Source organism: Corvus kubaryi, unplaced genomic scaffold, assembly GCF_017639235.1.
Source record: "Corvus kubaryi isolate FWS band 111438036 unplaced genomic scaffold, C.kubaryi_AGA036_p1.0 137, whole genome shotgun sequence".
NCBI classification, from domain to species: domain Eukaryota; kingdom Metazoa; phylum Chordata; class Aves; order Passeriformes; family Corvidae; genus Corvus; species Corvus kubaryi.
In genome coordinates this window covers 24,635,743-24,650,019 of record NW_024580671.1, presented here as the reverse complement: position 1 = coordinate 24,650,019, position 14,277 = coordinate 24,635,743, and the positions used below count along the sequence as shown (strand labels likewise).

Sequence of the window (14,277 nt, the reverse complement as noted above, 5' to 3'; positions counted from 1 at the left end):
GTGAACTTCGTGTTAGCAGCTCAGAAGGGTAGGAACAGGAGGAGGACCTCGTGCTTTCCCTAGTTATGAACTGTATATTTGGGTACAGCTGCTTCCTGAACTCTTAGTCTTGGAGTTACAACTGCTTTGAAATTGTCTGAAATTGAAGCTTTACTCAGGTGGCTGTGCTCTTACTAATTACCACTTGCAGTAATTGATTGTGTTTCAATATTCCTTTGACTAATTCTTTAAAACAGGTTTCACAGCTTGCCTAAGGAACGCACAAATTGTTTGCTGACAGCGACCATCCTAAAGCCAGACTGGAAGGATGTGGACAGCAGTCAGTGTGCCATGAGTCACAGCCAAGGAAATGGCCAGCAGGGAGTCTGCAGGATTACTGGCAGAAAGGCTGGGAGTGCAAGGAACAACAACACTACCATTGTCCTTGGTTTGGAGACTGAGCTTTCCAATCAATACATGTCTATCCAAACAGTCCGAGTTTGAGAGAAACCTGCATTTCCTTTCGCACTCATGTACGAAGAGGACAGAAATCCAGAATGCCATTACAATTGTCTAGAGTAAGTAGAAAGAACTTCCTATCCCTCAAAGTCTTTCTATTTTTACTTTAGTGTACATATTTCCATAATAAGTGTTGTGATACATATTTCCCTACTGATTTTGGACTCTGCAGTTGTGCTTTTTCCAGAGGATGCTTTCCCCAACCCCATCGCCACTTTTCACTAGTGATGTTTTTGTAACTTTTGTAAATACCCAGTCATGAACTCTGTGATAAAAATATCCAAGAATATTATCCTTCCCTCCTAGTAGACAGGCTGCTCTCAACTTCAGCTGAGTTCAAAAGACACGTTTTCCAGGGAAGTGGGGAGAGGTGTTATGACACAGGGAGAAACATGGAAGACACGCTTTCTTCTGGGGACAGGTGAAAAGTCTGTCTCTGAGCATTTCTCAAGATTTCTCAAGACTGTACTGTTTATAAAAGAATTAGAACAAATGAGGCAGAAAATGATAGAGGAGAAAGAGGCTGGAAACAAAATCATCTTTCTAATTTATGTATCTAATGGGCTTGTTGTAATTCAGCTCTCCTTTAGACAGTAGTTAAAATATCCTCTTTGTATATTTGCTATCTATACAAAATAATTCCTGAGACCTTTCTTCCCTTTCTTTCCTTAAGGAAACATTCCTAGGTGTTGGAGAAAGGAGTATTCCCAAAGCAGTCCTCAGCTGCAGTCATTGAGTTATGTAGCCATGCTGCTTGTAAGATGGAGATTGACATACGTGCGGCAGAGGTTGTCATCCAGTGGTTTCCAAAACTGATGCTGTCAATATTTAATGAGGGGAAAGACCAGGTTCTATGTACTTTTCCTCTTTTTGTGTATGAATTGTTCTGATCAGGTCTCTATAGAATACTTAGGTGCTCTTTCTCCTTGTATTTGCTTTAGATCTGGTGAATTTTACAGGTTAAAAATGATCCAAAATTAAATGCAGATGAAGTGTTTAAACACTTTCCCAAATGGAGACACAAGACCAAGTTTGTAAGGGTCAGGGAAGTCAGAAAACTGAGGACCCAAGAGTTACAAGAGAAGATTTTTCCTGAGTTTTAAAGAACAAAGTCGTGGCATTTCAACTCAAATACCAACCCATATTTTGAGTGCTACATTATTTCATCTAGTTTATTTATTGAGGGTTATTACGCTTTGTGTTAAACAACAAGAAATGTTTTGATTGCTTTCTGCAATAAACATTATTGCATATTCTGTGACCATTATGAAGGAAAGAAAATATTAATCTCTTAAATGTTCTTCAAGTCTTTATTCTCTTTTTGCACACCTCTAAATACTGAGATGCTACTGAAATACTTGATATGCTATATACATATATCAATGACTTGATAGTTATATACATAAATTCCAAGAAAGTACACTATTAATTGATTAGAACAATGGAAAGTGGGGGTTGATGCAGATTCTTCAAAGACTGTTATGAGGGGTAATTTATCCCTCATGCTCGCTTTCCACTAGAACAGGCAAGTAAATAATTTTTCATATATGGGCTTATCTAAAATCTCATCTTAAAATCTTAGTAGAAATTGTCTGAAGCAGATAGAATCAGTCTTTTATCAGTCAAATAAGATGTCCCCGATCTGTCATATTAAATCATCTCATTAATATATTGTCATCAGAGAAGGTGCTTTCACATGTTTGGAGCTGTTGTGAGCTGCTCACCAATACTACCGCCTTCTGACAGAAGAAAATATTTGTGGGATAAAACGCAACACCCCACCATATATGTTTAAAATCTTACCCAAAGATAAAGTGTAAAATAGAAGAGTATACTTTGGTGGAGAGACAGTAATAACTGTGAGCCTTGGTTGCAGTATGGGTATCTGTTGTTGGGCCAGCCTGTTCAGAAATTCATCCCTGTTTATGTGGCAATGCCCAGTCTTCACAGGTGAGCTTTTCTCATGATTGCAGAAATCACTGGGGGAGCCACCAGCCAGGCAGGAGCTGCCTTCTGTCTCTTTGTTGCCCCCACATCATGCTGGGTGTCAGTGCCCAGGCACTGGCTCTGGGCGGGGAGGCCACAGATTTCAGCCAGTTCCAACCCCCTCACCACAGGGCACAGCTGAGCCCCTCAACCAAGGAGGCAGAGCCTCTGTAAAGGGACACAGTGCAGGAGTGCAGGCTGTAAGGAGTGAGGAAAACTGGTGTAAACAGAGCAGTTTAAAGCAAAATAATTTTGAGCCAGTGTGCAACTGAAAGAAAAATGAGAAAGATCATTGATTGTCAAAGACTTGGTTTGTTTCAATAACATTATTTTAATTTTCTTAGCATGATTTTTCTCTGGAAATTATTTTTTTCTTTTCTTTTTATTAGTGTTGCTCATGTATATGGGTTTCCAGACTAGAATAAATGGTTTCACAATTAACAGAAATGCACTTGGACTTGAAGCAACATTTCAAAAGCTGTGTTGTAGGTAACACAATCTGTTATGTTCTACCAGCACCAGAAACCCCAGATTCGTACAACCACATTTGACAATCAATGAATGTGTTTGGGCTGCTGCTAAAATTGACCCTGGCTTAAGCACACAGCAGAGGTGAGTTGTCCTGTGCCTGTACCGACGTTCCTTCTGTTATACACCAGCATAATCAGCAATCAAGTGGTAAACTATGTGCCTAATATACAAAGTGTAGCTGAGATTATTACAATATCTTTGTTTTTTTCTCTGGCAGCGTTGTCTCAGGAATATCTGTTTCATCTGGCTTGGAAAGAAAGATGTTAAAACTCTTTCAGCATTTTCAGATGTCCGAATCCTTCCCATGTCATGCAGTGGCTCCAGCTTTTTTTTGACTGAATGACAACCACTTCCTCTCTGGAGCTAGACTTATCTGATCAAGTGGTGAAAATACAAAAATGAAGAAACCATGCATCTTAAACATTATTTTCACACTTGCCTTCCTCCTCTGAAGTGAGTTTTTCTTCAGTCATCAAGCATCAGCCAAATGTTCATCAGACATGTAAACAACATGGTTTGTGGGAGACATCTCTTCAGTCTGTACCCATTACTAGAGCATCCAAACCTGACTCCAAATAGTTTCCTGGCTGCACTTATGCTGTTTTTTAAGTTTTGCATTCAGATAACTGGATATACATCTAATCTCAGGGGAAAAAAACTGTCTTTGCCTTTTAGTCCAGATATCAGTTTGCTTCTACTTGATTTGTAGACTGGGCAGAGATAGATGGAGTATGACACATAGTTTGCCTTCTTTTGCCTATCATCTGCCATTTCAGCCCCGCAGAGACTTCATGGGTGGTATAAGTTAGCTTTGAGTACCTTCCCAAACATCCAGACGGATCTTGGCCAGGGCATCTGGAGAATGGGAAGGCCACATGCAGGAATTTCAGTTTCATTTACTGTTCATTTACACAGTTCATGGTCTTTTATGCAGTCTAGACAACCATGTCTTTGAGTCTAGTCTATGAGAGAAAATGATACTTCCTAGAATTCAAGCAGTCTAATAAAATATATGAATCATATCAAAATCTGCTCTTTTCTGTATACATGTAGTTTAGTTGACATGGTGGTGGGTGTTCAGTCAGAAGTCAGACTTAGTGATCTTGGAGCGTTCCATTCTAGTGCAGACATGTGTTTTCCCTCTTGCAACACCAAAGGATTTCACTGCAAACCTTATTCACCAGTATTCACTTCACGTTATGGAAGCAGTCACTGTTTGTATCGAGGATCAGAGGAACCCAAAAATTCTGACTTTAGGGTTCTGCAAACTTATTTAAAGGCTCTCTGTCACAGAAAAGCAGTCTGGGATCTCACATTATCAGGCTAACTGTTGACAGTCTATTCTCAGTTGAATTATTGACTATTGTATAACAGGGTTTTGCTCAATATTCAGATTATGATGATGTCATTAAACTGTAAATCCATGTTCATTGCTGCCTAGCTGTCTAAAACTTTATTGTGAAAGCTCAATGTAAACTTTGGATTCAAAATCTTTCAGGCAAGACTGTTGATTTTAAAATGGCAAACGAAGATTTTTTCCTAAATTGCTTGTCATATGCTTTATGGGTCCAGCCCTAAGGTCCTGTCATAGTAAAATTAAATGCAAGTCTGCAGAGCCACAACTGAAGATACAATTCTTATTGTCACTTCCTACCCAAATACAAAGTTAGGTAAGTTTCATCTCTGCACATACTTATTTTTCTAGAAGGTGCTTTGCTAATCAGTAATCCCAGAGAAAAATTGCTACTAGACAAGGTAAGCAGAATGGGCTGGCACTGCTGTGGACTCCAGAGCTACCTCTGAATTGTGGAAATCTGAACTCACTTGCAAGACAGAGTCCTGCTTGAACCAATGTGTAGAGATGTACTGTGAATGGGATGGTCAAGTTACACAGCCACAGTCTCCTCACCATGCTTCATATGAGCTTCTTATTTGCCAGGGACACTTAGCTGGTGGCTATGCTGTTTCTAGGATGTTTTGGTCATGAAGGATACAGGCCTGACATGTGGGTCTGGAGACAGCCCTGTCGTAGTGCTTGAACATGTTTGCACTGAGCCCTCTCTGCAGATGATCCACTGGGACAGAAGTCCTGTCTTAGGTGCAGTCAATGAGAGCTCTGCTGGGAGGAGCAACTGCTGTAGAAAATAGCAGGGGGTGGGTTGGAGCGTTTCTATAGAACTCAGGGCCCGTTAAGTAAAAGACCATGTTTTGATGACTAATGGCTCTCAGGGGATGTCCTGGGAACATCTGTTCTGGACTGTTTCCTGGCTATCAATGAAGAAATTTCTGTTTAATCATGTCTCTTTACTGAAATTTCAAAACATGCAATCAGCATTAGAAATTGCCTCTTTGATCCATTTTTGGTACATGTGGGAAGGAGAGGCTTCACTTAGCTCCAGCCATGAACAGGATAAACTAAATTCTTCCTCCTGTAGATTCTAATGGGTTGATGTGAAAAATGGACATTTGTCAGACTAACTCTTCCATGTAGAAGTCTTTTCCCAGCCTCATGTAAACTGCACTTGGGAACACTCGATCCTCTTAACACAACATATCTTCTTATTTTTATGCTTGATGCTAACTACAATTAAACAGAATTAAATAATTAACAAGAGCATTGTTGCATTGCAGTCTCTCAACCGTTGTTCCAGTGGGAGAGGACAGTAAGACCTTTAAGCAGCTGCAAGGAAGAAACAGCTGACAACCTTTGTTGGGTGTAAATGTGAAACGTACATTCAGTTTACTTGTTTTATCTTTTGTTCTAACATCTGTGACTTAGTCTATATGCCACCAGCAATTACTTGTAAAATTCTGGTAAAGAAAATAAAATATGATTACAAGTAGGAAAGCAAATATGATGAGTTATCATGGCCATTATAGAACAAGAATACTGATCTGGCACTCTTCAAATTGCTTAACTACACTGCAAATGCAATCAATCAGCTTTATTTGTGTAATATATTGACTCCTTTTAAATATTTTTTTATATCTTCTAACAAAATATGTCCTTTATTAGATCAATTTTCATTGTGTACTCCTCTTTTTTGGTGTCTCTTTTTCTCACTCTCTCTCAAAGCCTTGTTTCTAGGAGAGCTCTCATATCAAAAATGTTGCCCCAAGCTGTTAGCACTTCATGGTTCATCTGGCAGGAAATGGAACTTCAATTGGGAGGGAGAATATAGGTTTTCATTAATGTCTCTCAAAACCAAGTACCAAAATTCTTTATTCTCCACTAATTTTCAGGGTCAAATTAAAGTGGGTCAAAGAGTGAGAAGTATTAGGGTGGCTATTTTCAAAATGCATTAGCCTCTGCATTGTTGCAAGGATGTCTTATGGTAGTTTCTCTGTGTTTAGTAGCATGTGCAGTAACCTTTCCTCCTCCTGTAATTACTTTCGCTCTTTAATTGCCTCTATCCTCTGCTCCGAATGTCAGGTTTCCAATGGAAGGTGGTCTTATTAAGGGAGAAATGAGAATAATAAGTAAGAGGGATTTTCCATGTTGATATGTGATGCACTAGAGAAAGGTAGGAAAGAGATTGAGTTCCAGATGAGTGAACAATTGCTCTGAGCAAAGCATGCTTGTAGTCACGTGAAGTGTGGATTTTTCAATTAAAAGATTTTTTTTTCAATATGTTAGTAATATTACAGTTCATACATTAACAGTATTTTATTTTTTATTTACTTTTTCATTAGTTGGGTTTGTTAACAACTTCAGTAAAACTGATCTTTCTACAAAAATTGTTTTCTGTAACACATTCTCCCCTGCTTTTTTTGTGTAACCCAGGCCTTGACTTATGACGGCATCTTGTTACAAATGCACCTTTCTAACTGGAGTTAGTTTTGATACATCAAGAGTAAACATAAGATAATAAACTTTTGATCAAGTGGAAGGTCGTGTTTCCCTTTACACTGATGATATCTGTCACCTTTGTGAGCTAAAATTGTCAAATCCAGAGTTAAAGGAAAAGGGTTACTGATACTATGAGGAGGGTTAGTTATTTTTCATTAGACTTAAATTTTGTTGTTCAACATGCATCAAAAAGAGATTAGTTCTTTGTAATCCTGTCCTCACCAATATTAAAACCATAAGTCTGTAATCAACCTCAGTCAATGCGATAAGAATTCAGGATGCAGCTCTTCCTTTCTTCTTGTGCAGGTGTGGTCCTTTTGATATCATTGGTGGTAGAGCAGATCAAAAGACAAATCTATGTGATATTTGGTATCATCAGAGTTCTCTGACACAAATATTCCATCCACAATGGCCTGACCACATCACCCATATTCACAAAGCATATTACTAAAAGCAATTCAACAAGGAACCTCAGTGACATGGAAAAAGTTAAAAACAGCGAAGAATCTGAGCAGTCCCAATTAGGCTATGCTGACTTTCATCGGATAAGTTAATTAGGTATTTAGTGATTGCATAGAAGGAACTAGTAGAGTAGATTGTAATTTCCAGTATCTACAGCATGAAGCCCTCTTGCACAGGAATAAGCACACAAAATCTACCATATGGCCACACCTTTCTTTGTGTGGAAAAGAAGTCTGACCAACAACCTACCCAAAGGAACGTGGAGACATTCCTGGTTTAGTAGCTTAAACTCAGCATCTATTTACTACTGCTTGCCATTTCACTTTCCCTTCACATGTACTCCATTGCAAGTAGGAAAAAATAATAAGAACGACAAAATGTTCTCTGGATACAATCTCTGCATGGTCTGGAGACTGTCACGCTTTTGTTGTTGGACAGCTGCAGTAGCCCAATGCTGACAAGATATCAGTAGCTTACATGCTTTGCTAGATCTCTATTAATGCAGGAGTTTTTCTTCAGACTACAGCTTTTTCCAAGCCTGTCAAATGCTTATAGCATTATTTAATTATATCTCTAGCTTTCATGTAAGTAGATATATAGACTGAAAAAATAAAAACTATGCACCCATTTGTCTCCCTCATGTTTTTTCACACAGTGACTAGCAGTGGAAGCAAAAGTAGGCTTCATGAGAATTTCTTACATATTTAATCCAAACAAAAACCACATGTACATGTTTTTCAATCCATTCTTGGACTTGCCATTGATTTGATCTGAATCTGAAATGCAGGCAAGTGCAGAAGTGGAACTTATAGCAGATACGTTTTTCATTCTGAAAATGCTAAGAATAATAACTTCATAAGAAATGTACATTAGTTTTGAGGCTTTAAATTATAATTGCTTTAAAATAGGAATTCTAGATAAAAGTAGGTCCTGTCAGAAGGACATGTCAGAATATACAGGATGAAATTTACTTTTATTTGGACATGTAGCACAGCAATAATTTGCTAAAGGATCTGACTGACCTATACAAAATTACTGCCTGGCTAAGAGGATAAAAGAAGATCTAGCACTTCTCCACATGTGTGTCTCTATAGTTTCATTGAATAGCATAATTGCAGGAGGATCTTTTCAAGCCCTCAGAAACTTCCAGGCTGCAAGGCCTAAAAATCATTCTGTCAATAGAAAACTTAATAGAGAAGGTGGGAGAGAAAGGGTGATCAGGAAACAAGGAGCAAGAAACAGGAATAATATAAAAGCATATTAGTAGAAATAAATTGAAGAGAAATCTGAAGATGTAGATCCAGGATAAAAAGCTAAAAGTTCCAAGGGCAGAACAGTGAGACAGGCTTTCAAGTTCAAAACAGCTGTCCTGTAATTTTTCGTTATTCCTGGTGGGGTGGTGGGGTGACACCTTTGTAATCCTCTTCCTTTTGGCTACCTGCAGGATGAGAATATTTTCCTAAGATACAGGTGATAATATGTTCCTGTTTTTCGAGATTTTTTTCTTCTTTGTATTTATCCTTTTTTTTTTTTGAAGACTTCTAAAATTACCCTTTGCTACTCAGCTGTGTCTAAAGAAGAAGTCAAAACCTTTGCCTTACTGTATAAACAAAGAAGGAAGTCAATGCTCTCTGTTCTCCATTGGAGCAATGCAACATGTGACTTTAAGTAATACAATACCTCACACAGAAACATTTCTTGTGCAACCTGTCTATCAAATTATTCCTCTAGTTAGGCTGCGTTAGGTTAGATCTAATACGTGGGATGTTACACATCCGGAGGTTTGGGAAGACATGCTTCTTTTAGGTTCATCCTTCCTATTTTCTCTGGTACAATGTCTTTTACTGGTTAGATACAGTTTTCTATACTGCAGTATGATGCTTCAGCAAAAGATTGGTAAGGGAAGAAAATTCAAAGTCTGCAGAATATGTGGGGTCCTGATACTTTTGTTTATCACTACCACTTTTGGCCCAAATATGGTAACAGAGACAGGGGGTTTCCAAAATCACAATACACCTATGTGCAACTGAGCAAAAGCTTCTGACACATTTAAGAGTTCGAACATGATTTTGAGGAGTTTTCTTTAACTGTAGAATTCTAACTGACTTTATCTGCTTGCTTCAGAAATCCCAGTGTGGCTGGATCATCCACTGTGTCTGCAGCTTGGGAATCTGTTTGCCTCAGAAAGCATAAGCTCATTAGAGATATTTGAGCTGCTTTTATGTAGCTGCATTATCTTTATGACACAATACAGCTCTCTGCAGAGGGTCCCAGGAGCAATATAGTTATACTAGTGCAGTGGTGTGCTGCATGAATTTTCTTACAACAGCTAAGTACCTGGGAAGATGTGTTTAGGCTGTTTCCTTGACGTAGCTACATTTCTATTTGTGGGTCAAACTCTTTCCAAGCATGGTGCTTCACATATCCTGTATGAAGTCCAGCTGTAGTCAATGTCTTCTGTTGGCAGTTGATGAGGTCCTTCAGCTGAGAAATCTGGAGCCCTTGTTAGGTGTTAACTATAGTTAAGTATCCTACATGCAATCCGTGTGGGAGCATCTTCAGCGCTTTGATCCAGTCTACTGACCCTGAATTAGAACAACTTGACTGGCTGTAGTTTTCAGGACAGCAAAGAGCTCTTAGCAGCCAGGAACACTAAGGCACGGTGACGATAAATGTACGTGCCCTTGGTCACCAGTAATTTGCTCATGCCAGCAACAAGAGCGGGGTTGATAAGAGTTATGCCACAAGATGTCCATGCTAGAGTGAGATCAGTGCCCATTACCTGGCTTTTTCCATTAAAAAGTGAACTCTGTTTTGGACAGTCCTTTTCCATTGCTGTTTGCTTGTAAGAAAGGATCTTCTGAAATGTTCAGTAGGGAGTTCATGTTAGTATAGAATGGCAAGAGCACTTGATTGCTGAAAAACTGCAGTTGTAAAATGCATGATCTGGATAAAACATGGATTTTGAGGGAAGTGCGACATTTATAAGAATTAAATGAAAGAAGCAGGCAGGTAAAGCGGCTTAGCAAACTAATGCTTTTATCCATAAGACACTTCAGGCAACGTGATGCTGCTAGATTTTCATAGGATGAAAGAGAAGAAAATCTTAAATCCTTAAAAAGGAGTGAGACCACCATATAAAGTTTAAGTAGTAGAAAACATGCACTCAAATAAATCAGAAAAGCTATTTCAAAAGCTTCTCTTATTACAGAGGAAAATAAAGCAATGATTAGCCCTGGAGTCTTGTAAGCCCAGTGTGTATAAGAAAAGTAACTACTTTTTACTTTCCAGCTTCATTTGCTGTATAGGCACAAAGGATGCCATGCTACAATATGTGACTTTGTTGGTAAAAAATACTGAATGCTTTAGACACACCCAGGCTTTCAATCTGCAATTGAGTTTTGGATATTTGTACTCCCTCCGATTTGTTCAGTCTGGTGTTAACAAACACAGTTGGGATGACAACATACTCTAGGCAAATCATAGGCTTCAGATCACATGCAAAGGTTTTGTTTGCAAATAAACACACAAAGTTTCCAGTGAATAAAGTTCTGCATCACTGAGTTTCCCTCCAGGAAGCTGGCAAGGCACTGACAGGGATATGGAAGCAAAGTCCCATTTGTAAACACTTGTGTCTGTTGCTATTTACAGTAGAGTAAAATAACCAAAATGGGTTTAAGAATAGACCACACCTAGGTACTGCATAGTATATTTGTACAGTAATAACCACCTGTGTGTCCTGAGATAGAACTCCGGGTTTTATCTGAAAACTCACCTAAAAACCAGTGAAAAAGTTATGAGATTTTCTGTATGGTTTGGTTTGGACTATCTGTAATTCAGTGCACCTGTTACACCAGATGTATAATGGATTAAATTTGGTAATGTAATCCAAAAAAATGCCTTTTGGAAGTCCCCAGACTATCTAGCTGTTTCTACACAGATTGGATTCTTGTGCTGATGTCTTGCCAGAAGTAATTTAAGATTTGGGATGGTGCTATCTTCAGCCCTGGGACAGATAATGGATCTTCATTTGATTTTGTTCCCCACCCTTGGAGGTATTTATTGAGCCAGGCTCTAAATGCATACATTCCTTTCACCAAGCTATTTCACAGTCCAGTAACTTGAACTCCTCTTTCCAAGACTTCTGACAAACTCCAGGCAATGATAAGAAGAATGATTGTTTATTGAGACTTCATATTGTTGCTCCAGAGCAATGCTTCAGTAGCACAAAAGGAAAGATGTTAATCCATTTTTTCTCAGATATTTTTAGTAGTAAGATAACTGCAGGACAAGGGACAAAGTTTGTAAGGAAGAAAGAAAATCTAATTTGAAGGAGAACGTTTTTAGAACTCCACTTCTGGAACAAATTTCAGCTCTGAGCTGGTGTCAGGTTTTGCAGAAAAAATCCACGTCTACTAGGCTGCTTCTAATTACTGGACAGGAATAAAACCACTCACCATTTTGTCCACTATCCATTTTTTTCTTTCATGTTACACACAATTACTGAATTGTAACAATGAATATTTAAGGACTAGGTGTAGCACTCTGATCAGATTTATGGTTACAGAGATATTTGACTGGGTTTGCAGACCTGATTTGGGATAGTATTCAAATGAATCAGAAGTCATGGAAATTATGCTAAAGACCTCATGCAAACAACATTTCCTATGAATCTTGCAGTATTTTCTAGCTTAAATCTATGGTGGAAATACTACAAACACAGTATTTTCTTTTCTTTTTTCTTTTAGGCTTATATTTTTTCCTCCACTCCCAGCTGGATATGTTCATATTAACAGAATAGGGTGAATCTCCATTATGACACTCACTGTAGTTAGATAAGTCATGGTGTTTGGAATTTGTTTTTACCAGGAGGAAGAATAATTAATGACACTGTGACTGTACTGAAAACTGCCTCAACAGGCTTTTTCCCACAGTATTTGTTCCAGACACTGACTTCCTCTTCCTCCCTCTCCCTATGGCTGGTGTTATATCTCTTAGATGCAGGGTGGATCTCACCTGTTCCAGCAAGTCAGAAACCTTCAACATCCCCCAATTAGGCTGCAACTAACTATCACAAATATGCAGTCAAATATTCCTGTGGTTTTCTACCTACCAGACAAAGACTGAGCCTCACTGGAGGCACAAATTAGGGTAGAATTCTGTGTTGTTTTTTTTTTATTTTATCAAGTCCTAACTCAGCAGTGGATAGAGTTACACAAATTCAGAATGAGTACTTTTTTCAGGTGAATCTAGCAGACATTCTGTATTTGGGCACAAGTCCCAACTAAGTGGAGTTATTCCATGCCTCAGGTTCTGTGGGACAGCAGCACTTGGCTTTCTGTTACTGACTGAAGTGACTGCAATCATAAAAAGAAGTGTCAAATCCTCAAACATCCACAGCAGCAAGACTGGTCCTTCCTAAGCCAGCTTGACTGTCCAGCTCATCCAGATGCCCAGGACTGTGTGACAACCCGTGTGAAGACACAATATCTGTCAGGACTGAGATATGGGCATGTGCCATCCTTCTACATGCCTCAGTTTTCTGTAGATATTTGGGAGCATGGTCAGGAAAAAACTCTAGTGAGTTCCATTGGGTTCCCCAGCCCACTCCTTACTGGGATCCAAGCAGCAGTTTATGTGCAAATTCCAGAACAAGCCACACCATTAAAAGCTGAGGTGCACCAGCTAAGTCATAAGATTCCTTTTTTTCCTAAAAAAAAAAATCCGCTCTAGGACAGAGTTTTACTACCCTAAAGTCATATTATTATTGACATAACAGTTTTTGCTTCTAAATGTTTGAACTGGATACAGTCAGTATAAAAGTGCTTGGAGCAGGTTTATGGTACATGCTGGAAACAAACAGCATCTCTCAGAGTTACTGCCGCAGCAGACACCATTTAGTCACCTTTCTTTTCCATTGGCACCTAGTAATTTTTTACACTCTCTTTCTAGTTCTTTGTGGAAATATCCACAGGCAGAATTCTTCTGTTAACAATTGATCACTCACTTAACTCAAGGGGCCAACATCCTCAGAACCAGAAGAACTGACTTAGAAGATGTGCCTGTAACCTTCACTGAAGCGTTCTCTGGGGTCTATGGTTTGCCCTGTGAATAAAATGTGATCAATCCTCTGTGCTTCAACTCCTGAGAAGCCTTGGAAATAGAGGAGACTTCTGCTCTCCTCTCACACACAGCACTCCTGTGGTCTTCATCAGTTTGTCTCCAACAACTAGGACGCTTAAGGGAGTCTGACTCCCATCTCAGGACAGAGTCAGGGAGAGAGCACAGTGTGACCAGTGTTTATAGCAAAAGGAAAGCCTCAGCCTCATGACTGATTCTTCGTGAGCCTGAAGTGCAGGAACTCAGCACACAACTGCTGGCAGCCTTATTGCATTCCCTTCCAATGAAGAGGGCTTATGAGAATGTTTACAATGAATATGAAGTCAGAAATCCTTTCAATCTATTCAAGAAGAAGTACTTTATTCCAGCCCAGGAAAGCAAATAGGGGACTTTTAGTTGATTTTCAGACCTGTGCTGTAGTTTGCTGGAGATGTACAAGAACCATGCAACACAGCGGAATATTTTCCATAAAGTAAATTCTTGAGAATTTGGGGGGTTTTAGTAGCCTGGTAACACTGCATATTAGAGCTCTGTTTTCAAAATATAAATTGCTTTTTTCAGATCAGTCCATCGGGTTTGGTTTTGATAGAATTTCTGGTCTTTTTTTCTGCTATGCAATATCCTTCAAAAGTGGAAAAAGGTTAATAGATATATATAGATATATATTCATTGAATACTTAGCCAAAGGGAAGTAGATATTTTTTCTGTGTGTTATTTAGCTACTCAGTAGAGATTATTAGAGCATGGTGTTTCATCACCAACTTTTCAAGGCATCAATTTTTCAAACATTTTTCTAGAATGTTAAAGTTATGTTACAGTACACTGAAAGT

At 38.8% G+C, this 14,277-nt stretch overlaps 1 long non-coding RNA gene across 1 annotated transcript; it reads left to right on the top strand.

Moving 5' to 3' along the window:
• Nucleotides 1-215: 215 nt before the first annotated feature.
• On the top strand, nucleotides 216-6,879 carry LOC121659757. The gene is made up of 3 exons (XR_006014437.1): nucleotides 216-557; nucleotides 3,001-3,096; nucleotides 3,233-6,879. It is a non-coding gene; the product is annotated as an uncharacterized LOC121659757 (long non-coding RNA).
• The last annotated feature ends 7,398 nt before the right edge of the window (nucleotides 6,880-14,277 follow it).